Genomic DNA, 16,231 nt, shown 5'->3' with positions numbered 1-16,231 from the left:
GATTTCAAACAACCCTGACAAGGGGTGGACAATTCCTATCTCCCTATTCCCTTCGTTCAGCCACAGTCCATCATAACCCAAAATATACCCAGTTTGACCTCATTTACGAAATTGTAGAGTATAAATCAAAGCAAATCAGAAGTTGTGCCAACCTGGGCGAATAGTCTCTAGTCAAAAGAATTGACTCATAAGAATACTATAGTAGCTCTTGCCACGACCAGGCTTTATGAATTATCAGAACTCTATAAGCGGTCACTGCCCGACAGTGTGTCCCATACAATCTGCCTATGTGATCGACTAGTCATCCCATATGACTCTATGGCACTTGAAATTGCCATCAATCGCATCACACTCTAGTCACTTGGAGACGTCACCTCATATAAGTAACTAGGGGCGAATACCATGCCAATCCAGTTCACTTTAATGGGGTTCAATTTGTCTCTACAACCCATTCGGATACGACAAGGTAGCGGGTGAGTTTAATAAAACTCAAACGATAAATGCGATTATCACTTATGAATAGTCAATACACTATTACTACTTCATATTCTCTAATCATAAGTGTATAATTAACACTAGTTTATGAGCAATAAAAGCTTGAAAAGCAGATATACCCGATATCCATATATTCCAACTTTATCAATTCCTATTTCCTTCAATTCGATGTTATCTCTAATAACTTGAATTCATATATCTAGACTTCTTACTAGACTTGAGCTCTTTAATCTTGAAAGATGCTCCCACTGTTATCACATAACTTGTGACAAAATCATTTGTAGAGGGATTCACCCTTAATCCCTTCATTGACGATTTTATCACAATTTACTTGGATTCCTTTTGTAAAATTTTGCAATGCGCAAAACTAAAACACCAATCTTAGTCTCTTACTCCTTTGTCAATAAGACATCCTAGGATTTCAACAAATCCTTTTAAGTTTGGAAACTAAAGTTTGTGCAACCCTTCAACATCTAACTTAGTTTGTCATCCAAACATGTGAACGAATCCTTAATTCTTCTCAAGAATTTCAAGGATGTTCTTTAAGGCTTTCACAAGCCATAATGTGGGAATTATCCCTTTAATTGACTTATTATGCTCTCAGCATACATCAGATCATGGCACATGCGTCTGTTGGTATACATGATCATTCTAATGGCGGAAACATTAGAATTTGATTTCATATGATTAACAACTTAATAGGTTCAGTGAATGATTATGACTCCATCATAGCAATTCCACTTTCATCAACATGAATAACCCATTCAACCTTGTTGATGTGCAACAGATACGAAAGATCTTATTATCATAAGACTCTCAACTATATGCCAATATACTTTCACATAGATTCAGTAATCTAAAGTATATTGCACCTTTTCCTAGTCTCCCAATCGCTCTTGCCAGAAGTGAGAATTGGTACATTATTCTCAATAAGTAATATGTTATCAACATATAAGACATGGAGAAACAATTCTAGCTCCCACTTAACTTCATGTATATCATGATTCTTTAATCATGTGAATGAAATAATTCACTATTATCACATGAACGAAGAGTATAATCCTTTAATGCTTGCTTAAGATCATTATAAGATCACTTAAGAAGGCTACGCATAATATGTTAGGATTCTTAGATCTTCATCTAAGATTTTGTGTTTCAAACACTTCCTTCTCTAAATTCCCATTTTAGAAAAGCGAATTTTATTTGCCATTTTCCATTAAAATGAAATGCGGCAATTCCTAACATAATTTATCTTGATCAACATCTTTATGTAATTCTTATGCATTTGTGTACTCTAAAGCTCTATTTACCTTTAAAGAGACCCTTACTTTAAAGTAAATCTACTCATGAGTAACCATTTTTGGATTGTAATTCGATGGCTCGTATGTAACAAGATCATGATACTATCACTTTCACAAAGTAATATTTTAACAATAAGACATGTGCGATAAACTCCCACTGAACTATGCTCTCATTCTATCTTCATAGACAATAGTTCAATTACCAACTCCCACTCTATAGTTCTATTACTTTAACAATGTAACATTTCGACTATAAGAGATGTTTGTGACTATTCAATATACTCCCACTCTATCTCTTAGAAATACATCTATCTTCTTGAGAGATAGCTTTGTGAGTCACAAACATATATATTTAACGGAGTATTAGGAGTTTATCTAGACTATGTATTAGCTTTTAAAAGGCCATCCCTTTCATGGCAGCTTGATAATATGCGAGTCTTATCCATGTCATCTATTTAATAGGCTCTCTATTCTAGGTATCTCATTGTTGACCATCCGTTTAGAATAATGTGTCCATATGGTATCGTAAATTCCTTACTTGATGAGTTCAAAAAACTCATTACAACTTTAATTGATTTTACATAAGTAAGTTGTTACTGTTAGTAATGATTACATAAGGAGAATCAAATTCATAGCTTATGGACATATAATGATCCCATCATCATAATCGTCTATTTGATCAATTTGAGTTGTTTATCTAATGTTTCTCTACGCAAGTAATTTATGATGATGATTTTAGAACAAATAACATAATAAAACAAGTGATTTGGGTTAAAAACCAAATCACCAATATCCAAAATACAACTCGTGTTTAAAGGATACAAACCAATTTCCAAGTCACACAAAGAAATCAAAATAGTTCTAAAAACATGAAATACATCATAAAATTAAAGACAAAGCAAATAAAAGCCAAGCTTCCATTGATCCATCACCACGGTCGGCTACTCTAGCTTCCCATATGATCCTCTAGGCTTGCTTCTCCTTGCCCTTGTCCTTGGTAGGAGGCCCTATTTACAATAAAAAGGGTAATCATAACAACTTGTATCATCATTCCAAGGTTGAGATTTGAAACATAAAAGATAGGGATAGTTATATACCTACTGGAATAACCTTTCCAGCTTTGATGTCGCCAAGGTATTTGGAACAGTTGCTCTTCCAATGCCCAACACCACAACAATAGTGGCACTTGTCCCCGGTGGGAGCACTGTACTTGGGCTTGGAGGTACTAGCTTCACAAGCTTTAGCTATATTCCTGTTGGGAGTTCGCTTCTTCCCCTTCTTCCCGCTCTTCTTGAAGGTTCCCTTGCTCTTATGATTGACATTGAGAACATCTTTGGTGGTGCTAACACTTAGCCCCATGTCCCTTTCGGCTTGCACAAGCATTTTGTGCAACTCATCAAGGGAAACCTTCCTATCTTGCATATTAAAATTCACCCGGAATTGAACATATGCTTTGATTTTGTTGAGGGAATGAAGAATTCGATCAATTACGAGTTCATTGGGAATTTCCGCCTTATGTATTTTCAAGGTCTCAACATGCTCCATCAACTTGAGCACATGAGGGCTCACCTTTTGGCCCTCCTTGATGTTAAGATCAAAGAATGCGGAAGCCGCCTCATATTGAATGACCCTAGGAGCTCGTGAAAACATGTTCACAAGCTTCATGTAGATCTCATGAGCGGTGCTAATCTTTATAGCACTTCGTTGGAGTTCGGCCTCCATGGCAAAGATCAACACATTTTTGATCGCGGCCGACTCCTTTTGGTAAACCACATAGGTTTGCCTAGCCTCGGGGGTGGACCTAGCATTAGGTTCGGTGGGAGATGCCTCGGTAAGGTAACGAAGCTTGTCGTCACCTTGTGCGGCCAAGCGAAGTTGCGCGTCCCAATCGGCGAAATTAGACCCATTCTTTTCTAACTTACATCGATCCATGAAAGATCGGAGCCATGACACATTGGTAAGCGTGGTGGAACTAGTGGATGCGGACGTGATTGGAGTTACCATTGCGGTTGATAAAACAAATTTGACTACAAAATAGGAAATGAAGGAATTAATTTACATCTATCGTTTTAAATAATACTCGTAATTTTAACTATAAGTATTGCATTTATATAGTGACCTCCACCCAACTACATAAATGATTCCGAGATCCAAATTCATATCAACTCGGGCACGGTGAGCCGATTCATCCCTTATTAATATAACTCGGTGGATTAACTCTTTAATCGATTCTACTTTTAGAACTCTCGGTCGATAAAAATTACTCTAATTTTCATATTTAGCCCGGAACACATGCGACTACGGTCAACAATACTTCCGTTGAGCTCAATCCAAATTTCGATGTAATAACATTTTACTACCCCACTTCGCCAACGTAACAAGGTTTGTATTATGGTGAAGCCGGATTAACTCCCTTTTGAAATTGGTACTTCATGGGTTTCTACTATTTAGTAACGCTATTTCTCAATTATTATATGTGAGAGGTCTTGTCAATTTATTATTTATCACGTTTTATGTGACACCCTCATTTATCGCCGAAAAGTAAACACGTAATTCTAGAATAAAACAGCATGGATATGTTTGTAATAGGTTCATTTGGGTAAAAACCTGTAATTTTTAAAAACCTGAACCTGTTATAAAGATATCCAAATTGGAAGGTGTCAAAACATACAAGGTCTAAATAGAAGTTTCGCAACATAACCATTGCTAAAGTCGCGAATAGCAAAGTTATACAACCAAATGTAAAGAGGGAGACATATGTCCCTAAAATGTATGTGACATAAAAAGTATTTAAAGGTCACAATAAAATAAAGCCAATCTAGGTCCCAAGGTTACTTTGCTCGCTAGCTCGTCCATGTACCCCATATATGCATCACCTACCTGTCATTCGCATTTTATAAAAATACGAAAGCCACAGTCAGTGGGGAGTAACTCCGAGTTCTCCCAGCCACGAAATGTCATAATTAATATAACATGTAAACATAAGAATATGAATATGAATAACACATAGCCTTAGCATATAGATGCTAGACAATCGTGCTTATCATGTGAACAACAATATAACAACACATAGTCCTAGCATGCGAATACTAGACCGACTCATACTACACTATCATGTGAATCACATAACATCCAGGAATCCAAACTCTATCAACCATAGCCGACTTGCATCTCACCTTCTATGATTCATAGAATCATCAAACAAGAAAGGACAATATATCTAGAGACAGGCATAAGTTACTAGTACAGTCAATAGTCACTTTGTAACTCGAGTCTATACCACGAGGTAGGGAAGCTAGTATTTTGGCTCAAAGGTTAATATGAATAAAACATGACCAAGATACGACTCAACCCTAATCCTAGACTGCGCAGACTTAGAGAAATGCGGATAAAACCACCGCACTCAAGACTCATGATAAAACCACATGAGTACCCTAAGGAGTCCACCAAAGGGTTGGCTAGTACTTAAGCTGACCATCTCCTCACAAAATAGGCAGAAAGGTCATGCCCCAGCTTGGATATAAACCCACCAAGCCAGGAACACAAAGGCTATTAAGCCGCAAACATATACTCGTCAAAGACTATAATGGCCTATCTATGATGAAGGCCGAAATACTCACCTAGGACCTAAATAAAACCAATCTAGGTCCCAGCTTGAATACTTTAGCCCACACCACACAAGACAAGTAGGACACCCAATTAACCATAAGAGAGGCAAAGAGTCCAAACTTGCACACTCATATGATCATACACACCCTAGTATATGAAAGGCTACGCAAGAGCATATTCAGCTGACAATCCAACAATATCTCCAATATCAATAATAATCCAAATTCCAGCTAACCGTTAATCTCATAATTCATGAGAACAAGCTAAAATGGCAACAAGGCAAGAAGACTCAAGCATAAGGCATCCAAAGCATCCAACAACCAACATGTGAAATGATAATTACAAATATCAAGGCATAACATAAAACTTCCAATAACAACCAATATCACCTCAAAGACAAACCCTCGACCCGAGTCCCGCGACGGGTCATCGGTCAAATCGAGGCTGACCGGTTTAAACCTAGTTTGACCAAACTCGTTCGGTCAATCTGGCCCAACTCAGAGTCTTGGCCTACTTTGGCCCAAATCACAAATTTTATCGCAATATTATTCTCATGCTATTTCCAATTTCTATCATGTGAAAAACGAAAGTAAAACATTATCAATCACCTAAACACTTATCAAACAACAAACACAACATCAACTACTAATGTGACATTAATTCGTCCAGTAACTCGGAATAGTTACCTTACGCTAGCAAAGAGACAAGTAATAAATTGAGAAAGCTTCTAAAACCCAAAATTACTCTTCATCTTCAACCACATATGAGGCACCTAAAATAATTATGTGAAAGGACGATATTAACGAATTATCTTTATATAAAATATGAGACGGAAATTAATTTAATTATATTTTAAATAAACCAAACTAGCGTCAAAACAATTTATAGACACGGCCCAAAAGTTATTATGACAACCTCAAACTCGGCCTAACCACCAACTACACATGGCCTCAAACTCGTGACTTAGCTAGGCCACTGCCTAGGCCACGGCCAGGCCACAACTAGGCCACTGCCCGGTCTCATAACCCGCCACCACACAGCTTATAACTAGCTCATAACTAGACTGCAAGAGACCACCCATGATGACTACCCACGGCTGCCAAACAGCCGTGAAACCATTCCACAATCCGTGATGAAAACATGGTCTAAGTGTCCAGCTTTGCGTTCTCAAAACCCGCCCCAAGCACTCATCCTTACGACCCAACTCAGTCCCAAACATGTTCAGTGAATCGTCTCAACCTCAGTCGCTCTTACGCCCCAAAAACAGTCCCGAAAGGCACCATTTTATCCATCCCAAACTGCCCCAAAACAATCCCTACATGTCAGTATACACCGTCTCAACTATAAAAGACAACAAATAGCACCCAAAACAATCCATACATGTCAGCATACACCGTCTTAAATATACCACTTACTAACTAGCAACCCAAATGATCCCTACAGGTAGGCATACACCGTCTCAATCATCTCCACATATCAGTATACACCGTCTCAACTATACCACTGACTAATTAACATCCATAAGGATCCCTATATATAATTATACACCATCTCAATTATAAAACAGACTAACCAGCATTCGAAATAAACATATTTTACAAGTAATATCGAGTAACCCGTCATCGTTACCTTTTTCCGATCGAATTAGTCCTTCATGACTAACAAATCTTATACAAGACCGTCTATCTTAGCATCTACAACCGTCTTATAATAAATAAAGGTGAAAGTATAAATTGCGTTTGTGAAAATACATGACGAAAATGAATTTTACTTACAACGGATTGACAGGAACGATGAAAGCAGCACTATGGAACGAAAATCATTGATAACGGATGACAAACGGAGTGACAGAATCAATTTAAAATTAAAAAAAATTAAAACAGAACGTAAAAGAAGAAAGAAGAAGGGAGAAGAAGGGATGATGCGTGAGAAATGAGGGAGCAGCTAGCTAGCTAGCTATTTATTATACGTACGTTTCTTCGTCGTTAAGTAATTTCGCTCGTTTTTAAAACCGTCTCGAGTTAATAAAATCGGTTTTAGTATAAGTTTCAGTAATAAAACGGAATCAATAATAAATAAATTTAATGAGTGAAAATAAAATAAACTCAGCTAGTTAACGTAAATAATACAATATCAGCTTGAATCGGAATTATTAGCGATTTTTACAAAACTAACGGATATTAATAAAAATTGCTAATTTAGTGAAATAAGCTCAAAATAGCTAATTGGACGGTTTTGTTCCCAAAATCCATCTCGGGTTCACTTAAAACAACTTTCATAAGGACTCGTAAAGAAACGGAAATTATTAAATAAATAAACTCGAACTAACTTCAATAAACTCGAACTAACTTTAAATAAACTTATTAATGATTATTAAAATTAACGTATCGAATTATGATGAAATTAATTAATTAGCTAAGCATATATATATAAATCGTTAAATGATGTAATTAAATTCAAAATAGCAATTAAAAGAATTTTATCCAACTTAATAAAATACGGGGTGTTACAATCACCCCATCTTTTAAAAAGTTTCGTCCTCGAAACTTGAAAGTATAAATGAAAGGTTATAAAAGTAAACTTGAATTGGAATCGGTAACCAAAACATTTTAAAGGTTATTTATCGTAAGAATCAAAATTCTTTCAAAAGTTTCAAATAAAATTTTCCGACAGAACCAGATTCTCATCAAGGGAACGAAAGTGTTCTCGTTACGTATTCAAGAACATCACATTCCAAATCAAAGATAAGGTAAAAAGGCAAATCATTTGTATAAATCAAAAATCAAAATACCTTCAAAAACATTAATTAAGAGTTTTCAAAAATATAAGTCTCATTCATGGAACGGAATTGCTCTTGTCGTGCACACAAGAACGCTAACTTTCCAAGTCAGAGACCAATTTAAAACAAATACTATTCGCCGACAAGCGTAGAACAAGTTATCAAACGTCTCCAATAACTAGTTCTAACATCCGATCAACGTTAAAATCAAAATAAGAGAAAGGTAATCTACTCAAATTTTCTTTTGCAAAAAGCCAAAATAGAAATAAAGGTTTCACTTTTAAACCCAAATGGGGGTCAAATCCCTGAAAATGTAACATTAAACTTTGACAAAGAAGTCATAAATAGATCAAAGTTAACAGAAATTGGATCAAATTTAAAGAAATCTCGGGTTTAGCGATTAAAATCATGATAAAGAAGTCTATAATCAAGGAACAATATGGAATTAAATCAAATTTTCATTTTCAAATCTTTAAAAATAGGTTAGGTTTGCAGAAGTGACATAAACTTTTAAGAATGAATCGAAACTGGTAGCTTGAAAGTTTAGAAGTTGTACAAAAAGGAAAGTAACTTAGATAGCATAAAAACAAAGTATGTTAAGAGAACTCAAACTTAACCAACAAGAGAGCTATAATGACTTTCATAGGGTAAAAATTGAAGTCAAAATTACAAGGATGTCAAACATAGAGTTTCACAAGATACGAGTGTCAAACTTAAAGGAGGAGCAAGATGAAGCGAGGAAATGAGGTATGAACGGTAACGCTTATGATCAAGGAGAAAGAGAAATTAGACAACAAGGAAACGCCAGATACTCAAATCTCAAACAACAATGTCATCACTCCACTAAGGAAACAAAGGGTAATAACCAGGTCAGGAAATGATAGGAAATTTAAAAAGGAATATATGAACATGTCAAGATGTGAGACTAAAAGAGTCGAATTATAAAGATAACTAGTTACCAACTAGTAAGAGATATCAGAATTAGGAAGGTATTCAAGACAAGGAAATAACGAGTAAACTTTTATACTTAAGAATCAAATCCAACCAATGTATGAACGAAAGGGAGGAAAACGATTAATGGTACGAAAGAGGATTTTTAAGGCTTAATCCATACGCTTCCTAAAACTTAAGGTTCTCTCTAACAAGGTCACGCCTATTAGGGTATTGTACCTTCATGACAAAACGACCAAATCCCAAACAAGGGTCAAGGTAAAATAAACGCTCGCTTAAGGGATGATAAATCAGTTAGATACTTCTTCCACCTATCTTATCACATATTAGGATTTCCCTAAATCAAATCTACCACTCAAGTATAAAAGCATCTCTTTATCTCAAGCACTCGACACAACCTCAATGTTTTAAAAACCAAAGAATGAATTGACAAAGACTTCTCAACAAAGTTCTCAAGGAACAACTAACACCAAATCACATTCCCAATCTGTACGGGATTGTTAACATCTAAAAAATGGGTTTTCTTCCAAATTCATATTCTAAACTTATCTCATGTTTACTCCTAAGGCGACGACGCTCAACCTACTAAGCTTTCAAATCCCAAACATAAACAACATGACCAAGTCCTATAACTTTAATTACATAGGCAACTCATTCCTAACACAAAGAATCCACCAATCGATTATACTCACTTTGTCAAGGAACTAGGTATAAGAATTACTAAGTATATCTCATCACATTACCTAAGTCTTTCTAACATCATATCCTCTCAAAACCAGGGTTAAGGGTCAGACACAAACAATCTCCTCAAAAGTCGAATTTTCCAACCAAGGTCAACATTCCTCACAAGAAAGAGTACTATCTAATGACGTTAAGGGAGGATAAGCAAAGAACAAAGGACAAGTTAGGAGTACAAGCGTAGCTTTTAAAGTAAAACAGAAGGGAGTTTAGAAGGAGGATAAGCACCAAGAGATTAAGAATAAGGCGAGATACAAAAAGAACGAGAAACATCTTCAAGGAAGTAGAAGCATTCTTCAAAGGTTGAACAAATCTTCAATCCTCAGCAATAGGCACTAAATCTTGATCTTCTTAAAATATAAGTGTCCTTTCAATGGAACGGAGATACTCTTGGCGATCACTCAAGAACATCAATATTCCAATTCAAAGACATAAAAATACATTTTTACACCAACAAATGATAAAACTAATTATCAGACGTCTCCAATAACAAGCTTTAACACAAATTGACGTTAAAACCAGTGAAAAACATTAAAATATTTTCAAAACCTTTAGTTCAAATTTTTTTATAATAAGGGTAATAGCTCCATTAGCTATAGATAAGCTCACGGTCATTGATCCAAGAACGCAACAATTATTAAATGACAATCAACAAACAGGTTAGTACCTAACAAAGAGCAAACACAAAGAGACTACAACATAAGGTCCTAAGTCTACCCATCTCTCAAGTTTATTATTTTAAGGTCAAGTTATTTATATTGGGGTGCACAAACGTGCGTCGGGAGCAAATATGCTCGATACCAACTCGTGACACCCCTCATTTATCGCGGAAAAGTAAACACGTAATTCTAGAATAAAACAGCATGGATATGTTTGTAATAGGTTCATTTGGGTAAAAACCTGTAATTTTTAAAAACTTGAACCTGTTGTAAAGATATCAAAATTGGAAGGTGTCAAAACATACAAGGTCTAAATAGAAGTTTCGCAACATAACCATTGCTAAAGTCGCGAATAGCAAAGTTATACAACCAAATGTAAAGAGGGAGACATATGTCCCTAAAATGTATGTGACATAAAAAGTGTTTAAGGGTCACAATAAAATAAAGCCAATCTAGGTCCCAAGGTTACTTTGCTCGCTAGCTCGTCCATGTACCCCATATATGCATCACCTACCCATTCGCATTTTATACAAATACGAAAGCCACGGTCGATGGGGGAGTAACTCCGAGTTCTCCCAGACACGAAATGTCATAATTAATATAACATGTAAACATAAGAATATGAATATGAATAACACATAGCCTTAGCATATAGATGCTAGACAATCGTGCTTATCATGTGAACAACAATATAACAACACATAGTCCTAGCATGCGAATACTAGACCGACTCATACTACACTATCATGTGAATCACATAACATCCAGGAATCCAAACTCTATCAACCATAGCCGACTTGCATCTCACCTTCTATGATTCATAGAATCATCAAACAAGAAAGGACAATATATCTAGAGACAGGCATAAGTTACTTGTACAATCAATAGTCACTTTGTAACTCGAGTCTATACCACGAGGTAGGGAAGCTAGTATTTTGGCTCAGAGGTTAATATGAATAAAACATGACCAAGATACGACTCAACCCTAATCCTAGACTCACAGACAGACCTAGAGAAATGCGGATAAAACCACCGCACCCAAGACTCATGATAAAACCACATGAGTACCCTAAGGAGTCCACCAAAGGGTTGGCTAGTACTTAAGCTGACCATCTCCTCACAAAATAGGCAGAAAGGTCATGCCCCAGCTTGGATATAAACCCACCAAGCCAGGAACACAAAGGCTATTAAGCCGCAAACATATACTCGTCAAAGACTATAATGGCCTATCTATGATGAAGGCCGAAATACTCACCTAGGACCTAAATAAAACCAATCTAGGTCCCAACTTGAATACTTTAGCCCACACCACACAAGACAAGTAGGACACCCAATTAACCATAAGAGAGGCAAAGAGTCCAAACTTGCACACTCATATGATCATACACACCCTAGTATATGAAAGGCTACGCAAGAGCATATTCAGCTGACAATCCAACAATATCTCCAATATCAATAATAATCCAAATTCCAGCTAACCGTTAATCTCATAATTCATGAGAACAAGCTAAAATGGCAACAAGGCAAGAAGACTCAAGCATAAGGCATCCAAATCATCCAACAACCAACATGTGAAATGATAATTACAAATATCAAGGCATAACATAAAACTTCCAATAACAACCAATCTCACCTCAAAGACAAACCCTCGACCCGAGTCCCGCGACAGGTCATCGGTCAAATCGAGGCTGACCGGTTTAAACCTAGTTTGACCAAACTCGTTCGGTCAATCTGGCCCAGCTCAGAGTCTTGGCCTACTTTGGCCCAAATCACAAATTTTATCGCAATATTATTCTCATGCTATTTCCAATTTCTATCATGTGAAAAACGAAAGTAAAACATTATCAATCACCTAAACACTTATCAAACAACAAACAAAACATCAACTACTAATGTGACATTAATTCGTCGAGTAACTCGGAATAGTTACCTTACGCTAGCAAAGAGACAAGTAATAAATTGAGAAAGCTTCTAAAACCCAAAATTACTCTTCATCTTCAACCACATATGAGGCACCTAAAATAATTATGTGAAAGGACGATATTAACGAATTATCTTTATATAAAATATGAGACGGAAATTAATTTAATTATATTTTAAATAAACCAAACTAGCGTCAAAACAATTTATAGACACGGCCCAAAAGTTATTATGACAACCTCAAACTCGGCCTACCCACCAACTACACATGGCCTCAAACTCGTGACTTAGCTAGGCCACTGCCCAGGCCACGGCCAGGCCACAACTAGGCCACTGCCCGGTCTCATAACCCGCCACCACGCAGCTCATAACTAGCTCATAACTAGACTGCAAGAGACCACCCATGATGACTACCCACGGCTGCCAAACAGCCGTGAAACCATTCCATAATCCGTGATGAAAACATGGTCTAAGTGTCCAGCTTTGCGTTCTCAAAACCCGCCCCAAGCACTCATCCTTACGACCCAACTCAGTCCCAAACATGTTCAGTGAATCGTCTCAACCTCAGTCGCTCTTACGCCCCAAAAACAATCCCGAAAGGCACCATTTTATCCATCCCAAACTGCCCCAAAACAATCCCTACATGTCAGTATACACCGTCTCAACTATAAAAGACAACAACTAGCACCCAAAACAATCCATACATGTCAGCATACACCGTCTTAAATATACCACTTACTAACTAGCAACCCAAATGATCCCTACAGGTCAGCATACACCGTCTCAATCATCTCCACATATCAGTATACACCGTCTCAACTATACCACTAACTAATTAACATCCATAAGGATCCCTATATATAATTATACACCGTCTCAATTATAAAACAGACTAACCAGCATTCGAAATAAACATATTTTACAAGTAATATCGAGTAACCCTTCATCGTTACCTTTTTCCGATCGAATTAGTCCTTCATGACTAACAAATCTTATACAAGACCGTCTATCTTAGCATCTACAACCGTCTTATAATAAATAAAGGTGAAAGTATAAATTGCGTTTGTAAAAATACATGACGAAAATGAATTTTACTTACAACGGATTGACAGGAACGATGAAAGTAGCACTATGGAATGAAAATCATTGATAACGGATGACAAACGGAGTGACAGAATCAATTTAAAAAAAAAAAATTAAAACAGAACGTAAAAGAAGAAAGAAGAAGGGAGAAGAAGGGATGATGCGTGAGAAATGAGGGAGCAGCTAGCTAGCTAGCTATTTATTATACGTACGTTTCTTCGTCGTTAAGTAATTTCGCTCGTTTTTAAAACCGTCTCGAGTTAATAAAATCGGTTTTAGTAAAAGTTTCAGTAATAAAACGGAATCATTAATAAATAAATTTAATGAGTGAAAATAAAATAAACTCAGCTAGTTAACGTAAATAATACAATATCAGCTTGAATCAGAATTATTAGCGATTTTTACAAAACTAACGGATATTAATAAAAATTGCTAATTTAGTGAAATAAGCTCAAAATAGCTAATTGGACGGTTTTGTTCCCAAAATCCATCTCGGGTTCACTTAAAACAACTTTCATAAGGACTCGTAAAGAATCGAAAATTATTAAATAAATAAACTCGAACTAACTCCAATAAACTCGAACTAACTTTAAATAAACTTATTAATGATTATTAAAATTAACGTATCGAATTATGATGAAATTAATTAATTAGCTAAGCATATATATATAAATCGTTAAATGATGTAATTAAATTCAAAATAGCAATTAAAAGAATTTTATCCAACTTAATAAAATACGGGGTGTTACTTTTTAAGTGAACTAAAGCGGTGAACTATGATAATTATAATTGACACGGTCGATGACTCGATATGATATGCATGTGTGGTATGGCGATTTGGCAATGCATGTAACATATTAAAAGAAATGCAAAGTAATAAATAAAATTCCTAGTACGGCCTTCTTAAAATAGAAAATCAAATAATCTATTACATATTCGGAAACCAATTCCTTTGGTCCCTTGAATCTTCAATTATCACGCCTCCCAAGACAGCGTCTTCGTCGGATCACCTTTCCGAATGGCACCGTCTTTGAAGATGCTCCATAATTACAAATAATAATAAAAATACAAAACTATTCCTATTATACATTTGTAAAATGGAAAATCTAATAAAAATAAAATAAAAGTGATACGAGATCACATTAAATTACAACCGAATCAATATTCCCTTTCATTACGGGAAATATTGATTAAACTAAGGCCATACTAAGAGAAAATTACATAATTCAAAATTATATAAATAAAAGACATTCAATAATTAAAATATGCAGCATTATAATATGTACCTATCATGCAAAATCATGTGCCAAATCACCCTATTTAACTTATGTCGTACATATAACCCGGTTTTATGGAAATGCGTGATAATAACCTTTTAAAATCACTAATTAACAATTAAATCACATCTAAGCTCAAGTTAATCATCCTAACACTTTTTAGGTCTCAAAAATTAGTCATCACTCAATTTTTGACAATAATTCAACTTGATTTAATTTTATGCTCATTTTTTACCTTAAAAACTTAATATTTATATGAAATAAATCCAAATTAAATTGTAAAAATTTCAAAATTTCAATTTTAAATTTTTGAACATTCTGTAATAAATCCATGACACTCATAATGTCAAAAATCATTGTTAAAATTTTCGAATTAATTTTGAGAAAATATAGTTGCATTTTATCGGTTTTAACTCATAAAATAAATAAAGTATCCAAAAATTACTCCAAAAATTTTTACAACCTTAGATATGAGTGGGATATTAATTAAACTTAAAATAATTTTCTCAAGCCATGCAATACGGTTTAGCTAATATTGCTAAAATAGTCACTATTTATGCCATTTTTACTCTAAAAATCCATAAATCATGCTAAAAGAGATATTTTAATCTAGAAATTTACATACTCTCTTTAAATTATTCATGTGACATCATATTAAAAGATCATCGCTAAATTCAAGATTTAACTATTTTTAACCATTTTACCTCTTTTAATCAATTTTTATCTCATAAAAATCATAAATCATGCAATATTAATCAAATTAACTCGACTTTTTACACACAATTTGTAAAATATGCATGTGAGGTCATATAAAATTTTCAAGGTCATAAACTTAGATTAACTATTTTTAGCATTTTAATTCCCATTTTAGTCATAAAAATGTAATAAAATGACCAAAAATCATTAAAATGAGCAATAAATTTCCATAAATCATAAAAATGAGCTAAAAACATTCTAGGACAAGAATGTACAACATGCATGGTGATTTTGTGGCTTATACTTATAAATCACAACTTTTTAGTTTTATATATTAACCTTTTAACTCGGAAAAACAATAACCGATTATGCATGCAACATCCTTATGCTCTGATACCACTTGTTAGGTTCATATACCTATTATTAGACTCCTCTAATAGTGAACTTATTAACTTGTTAATTATATGTTCTTTAGATCTAGTGCATGCATAACAAAATGAAAGATTTATAAGAAAAACAATGTCTCTTACATTGCTAGTTGGCTCGAAAATATGGGCACAAGTAAGGTCACCTTACTTCACTTGTTCTTGAGCTAAATATGATGGATGATCCTCCTAAGACTCCAAGTATAGAAGCCACTCCAATAAATTGCACCCAAGATTAATCCAAAAAATTCCTACTAATATTAACTAGATATGTAGTAGAAATGTTCCCTTAATAATA

Source organism: Silene latifolia, chromosome X (assembly GCF_048544455.1).
Source record: "Silene latifolia isolate original U9 population chromosome X, ASM4854445v1, whole genome shotgun sequence".
Taxonomy (NCBI): domain Eukaryota; kingdom Viridiplantae; phylum Streptophyta; class Magnoliopsida; order Caryophyllales; family Caryophyllaceae; genus Silene; species Silene latifolia.
This window is presented reverse-complemented; position numbering follows the sequence as displayed.